The following is a 5,622-nucleotide window of genomic DNA, read 5'->3' on the forward strand; positions in this document are numbered from 1 at the left end:
AACTGTTGGATCTGTGGGTTGCTACCCCACGCCACTGGACACTCGATACCATTCATCCCTTCACCTTTCTCAGTTCACGGCTCTTGTCTTGCTTGGCTGATCCTCCTGCAAGAAAGCTATAAGGACAATGCCACCTCCAGCAAAACTGTAACACATTTCTACCACGGAACCTGGCGGAACAGAACAAAGACACATTTCTGCCCGCAGACCACCAACAACACAATCCACTGGGACATTCCTGCTAAAGAGCAAATTGAAATGCAGGTGTTCAATAATCCAACCAGAACCACCTTCTCCTACCTGCGAAAACGAACAGCTGCCACTCTGACTGTGGCCCTGTCAGTCATCAACGTCACCGGCCACCTGTGCATAGAAGGGCTTGGGACTCAGCTGGTAGGCCACAGTGCTTGCCGGTTTTCCAGAACTCTGGACTCCACCGACCCACCTTCCTTCGTGGCATCCCCAAACATGTATTTCGTCTGCGGCACGAAGGCTTACACCTGGCTCCCCAAAGGCTGGGGGGGCACTTGTTTTATTTCCTTCATCCTTCCTCCGACATATGTGGCACCAGCAAATCATCACAGACAAAAACGAGCCAAGGACATTGAACAAGCCGACTCAACAGGAGCACAGTTCCTCGATGCTATGAAGGGACTTGTCCCCCTCTGGGGCCCGATGGCAAACAGCCGTGCCATCCGACATCTGACCCAAGCAGTCGAGACAACAATGAACATCACAGCTGGGATCCTTGCTAATAACACCGCCGAGCTTCAAGCGGTCCGCTTGGTGGCCCTCCAGAACCGCCTCGTCCTAGACGTGGTTCTTGCGGACCGCGGTGGAGCATGCCGCATTATCGGGTCCAGCTGCTGTACGTACATACCAGACAACTCACCCTCAGTGTACAAAGCCATCGAACATCTTCATAGACTCTCTTCAGAAGTCCACCAAGAACAAGAAGAATGGTCGCTTGGTGGTTGGCTCTGGAACACCGTTAAGAACTGGGGCTGGAGACTATTCACCATTATCCTGATTCCTGTGGTTGTAATATGCGGTTTATGCTTAGGAATTCAATGTCTGCCACCTCTGTGTACATTATGCATAAATTATATTTGCCCTAAGACTGTGGACTCTGGAAACGAACGTATGAGAGCACTATATGATACCGAGGTTAGGAATTTGATGAAGATTGACATTGAGTAAGCAAGATTGGCTAAGATATGTTGAAAAGGGAGGACTGTTAAAGATTAGACTGCAAACGTCAACATTATCGGCGCCATCTTGCCCCTTTCAAGCTCATTCGTGCGCGTAAGCGGCAGCCATTTCGAGCACCATGGCCCCTCTGCCCCTCGCTGATGGCCAGCGCGTCTCTCGCTCTCCTATCCTCGCAGGTATCCCCCGCACGCTGACAACCCCCTCGCTCTCACATGCCTTGGGTCATAAACCCCTCTTCAGCGCAGCTCTGCCACAGAATCCCATCCTGTTCCCAGCGCGACACCTCCCTTCATTCCCTTCATAGTCTCAGGCCCTTTGATGCAAACCCCCTCTTTCCTGTGTGCCCGTCTGTCTTCCTTGGTCCCAAGCCTCCACCTGGCCCTGCGGATACTGTTTATTACCCCGTACAGTAGGAAGCCTCCCCTCCCCATCAAAAGACCCTCGAGCCGATCAAAGCCCCCACCCGACGAGATCCAATCAAACTCCACACATTCCGTGAATCGGCGGAATGTCCTGCTGCGCGGTGATCATCACCTGTTGTGACCGGGGTGGGGAATTCAACTGTAAATGTATGTGGGAACGGGCCTGACGGGGAGATTCCGAGGATGTTCTTTCACATATCAAATTGTTGCAAGAATGTGTCACGTGCAATAAAGATCATAAAACCTGAGTATAAGAGGCCAGGCCTCAGAGATGCGGTTAGAGCACCCCGTGACGATACTTGCTGTCTGAATTGACGTGTTCTCCTCCGGAGAGAATAAACCCTCGTTTCCTGCCTTTCAGTCTCCAGCGCCTGCTTCTTCATTGATTAATATTGGTGGGTCATAGAGGCGATACCGCCGGGCAACACAAAAGGGTCTTTGGTTACTGGTTGTCTTTGCACCCTTTTTACAATGGGCCATGGGGAAATTCAGACAATTCGTCTGGGGCACCCGTTTCAAGCTGCAAACTGACCATAAACCATTGGTCAAGGTGTTGACATCCTGCGGCCACGACACAGCCACCCCACGCATCGCCAAGATGACGCTCAAGTTGCTGGATCATACATATGATGTGGAATACCTTCCGGGGACACAGAATAAAGTAGCGGACTATTTGAGCAGAGCCTCCGCCATGGAGGACGCACCAGTTGCCCCACCTGACACAGACGAGATGGTGGCAGAAATGGCTGATTCAGAGAAAACAATCAGTAGGCAAGAATGGGCCCTAGCATATGAGAAGGACAGCGAATTGGAGGAGGTCAAACAATACCTTGTATCTGGGTGGCCAGAAAAACAGCACCTCAAAGTGGATCTGAGGAGGTACTATGAAATACGGGAGGAGTTATCGATGAGTGACTAAGGCATTTTTATGTACCGGGGCGATAAAGTGATACCTCCAGTGACCTTAATCCCGATGCTGTTAAACCAACTTCACGAAGGTCACCTAGGCATCGTGAAAACCAAGGGCAGAGTAAAACAAATGTACTGGTGGCCGGGAATGGACAGTCAAATAGAAAAGCAAGTCAGAGAATGTGTTCAATGCCAGGGAGCAGATAAAATACTGAGACCACTGAGGCCGGCACTGGGGGAATTTGAGCGACCTCTGAGCCCATGGGAAGACATTGCAGTAGACATATTGGGTCCTGTCCTCGATAACAGAGGGATAGCCAAATACTTGTGTGTGGTCATAGATAAATACTCCAAATGGCCGGAGATAGATGTGCAAGAATCCATGGACACAGAAACTGTGTTAAAATTTCTCACCTCGCTGTTCTTGAGAGAAGGAATACCGAGGACGATATTAAGTGACAATGGGCCACAGTTCACGTCGGATAAATGGAACAAGTATATGGAGAGGAACGGGATAAAGTCCAAACACACGGCAGTATACCATCCCGCATGTAATGGCCAAGTGGAACGGTTCAACCGTGTACTGATGGGGTCCATACAGGCCGCCATAATGCAAGGAAAAGACTGGGAATTGGAAGTCCAAAACATGCTGTGGGCATACAGGATCACTCCAACGGTGCTGGGATACAGCCCCTTCCAAATACTAAGAGGCAGGTTTCCATTTACAAGAGACAATGTGGTATGGAGAGAAAATACAGTGACTAGCAAATGGTCGCCAGCAGTGGTACAACACAACCTAGAGAAGGCCCAGAAAGTATACGCTGCACATTACAACAGGAAGCACAGCGCAAAAAACACCATCCTGGAAAAAGGGGAATGGGTCAGAGTTAAACTCCCTACGCTCTAAAAGAAAGGCGAAAGCAAGTACAGCAAACCTTTACAGGTTCAAGATGTGTATGGCAGAGCGGCCTTGCTCAGCGATGGGAGAGTGTGGTCCCAAGACCGCATGGCAAAAGTCAACAGGATTATGCAGTGGCCGGCGGACAAGAAAGAAGAAACCTAGGATCAGAAGCAAACCCAGGGAGAGGAAGTGATTGAGACAAGAAGGGAGAGGCAGACAGAAAGTCCTGCCATAGAGACTAATGAAGGGAACGATGAATCGCGAATGGAGGACGGAGCAGAGACCAACATGCTAGTTCGTCATCAGAAGAACGAATGAAAATGCCAGAACGCTCGGCGAATCAAATCTTAAAAAATGAAGTGTTATTCCCTGATGAAGGGCTCAAAATGCAGCCCGAAATGCATTGGATATCATGTATAATAATGATGCCTCATTGATGAAAAATGGGAAAATGCTTTAATGAATATACGTTGAAAAAAGAGAATATCTACAAATAAATAAAGTCATAAATTGAATAAACTGTGTGGAATCCTCTGATTATAAGAGGAGAAAATAGTGTTCCCAAGGGGATGGTCCCAGTGATCCACTGGAATCACATATTTCATGGTTATGAGAAGGAAAGAAGCACACAGAAGGACATAAGAAGTCTTCCCGGTGAAGGCAACAGGGAAGAGCTCACCCCGGTAAGACGAACCCGCGCTGGGAGGGCAGTCACCCTGCCCCCTCGGTTTAAAGACTATGACATGAGTGACTATTGAACTGGAACTTCCATTGTTGAATTTGTTATTGGTAAAAGGAGGAGATATGTGGTGTTACGCTCTAGCCTCCGGCGCTCGGCGTGATGACGTGCTGCGCCGGAGCAAGAGCGGAACACCAGCGCATGCGCATTGAGCTTGGGAGAAAGCGCACGAAGGGCAGTAACGGCAGTAACGGCAGTAGCGACCGGAGCTTGGTACAGCTAGACGCTCGGCGCTCTGTTAGTTAGCGTTCTTGTGTTAAAGGTAATAAACCTTGTTTCCAACTTCACCTGGCATCTTGTGCTCTGTGGGGGGGAAGAGTTAACAACATTACACACACGACATTAAAGAAACGCACACTGACATAAAAGAAACACACACAATATTAAAGAAATAGACACAAACACGACATAAAAGAAACACACACAATATAAAAGAAACACACACAAATACACGATATAAAACACACAGATACGACATAAAAGAAACACACACAATATAAAAGAAACACACACAAATACACGATATAAAACACTCACACACGACATAAAAGAAACACAAAATGCTTTAGTCCTACTTTTATGTTTGACCTGTCCCGGTTTTTGTTTCTCAAAACCTGATCTCCCTACTATTATCCAGCGAAAGAGATGTGTGGTTGGACTGTGGAGCAGAGCAGGTGCAATGCAAGGCTGAGAGGTGAGGTTATGGAATAGGATATTGAACTGTGGACAGCTGGCTGCTTGCTAAGGAGCTGTCATTGATGCCTGACCTTCCTGCGTCATGAAGGTCACTGATGAGCTTTTATAAATTGCTTATAATTTGTGACTTAGAAAGGTTTTTTTGTTTTCCACCTGCCGAATGTTGTGATGGTTCCAATTTCGCCTTCTGCGAAGTAACACTGTTTTCCCCTGAGTAAACAAAAAAAGAATTTGCGGACCTACCATTTTAGCATTTTCAAGTTAAAGGGAATCAGCCAAGTCCGCTGCGACCCCTGGGGTGCAGTTCACGCAGCTTACTTCATAACTTACAAAACACAAGCAGGCTCTTTACTCTGAAGGCTGCGGCTTGCAAAGGCCCTTGCGTGCTGCGCGTGTTCATCCCACGCTGCTCTGGTGATTCATGGCGGAGGGGAGGGGCCTGGAAGATTCAGGGACATGCTCATCTACAGCCCTCCCCACCCCTTCCTCGGTTTAGCCCAGGGCCATGGGTGGAGAGAGGTTATTGAGGTCAGCAGCCTAGCTTGTATTGCAACACATCCACCCTGCCTGATGGTCATCACCAATCTTGTTTTCAGAAAACATCTGCTGGATGCCTGTTCCTTCCACACATTCCCTCCTCCAAGGGGAAGCTTAGGAGGGGCAGAGGCCTAGCCCGGTCAGGGCAGAAGGGGTTCCTGTTACAATGCCAGAGTAGAGTTCAGCAGATTGAATATGAAGGCCAC

This window comes from Lissotriton vulgaris, chromosome 3_1, assembly GCF_964263255.1.
Source record: "Lissotriton vulgaris chromosome 3_1, aLisVul1.2, whole genome shotgun sequence".
Classification (NCBI taxonomy): domain Eukaryota; kingdom Metazoa; phylum Chordata; class Amphibia; order Caudata; family Salamandridae; genus Lissotriton; species Lissotriton vulgaris.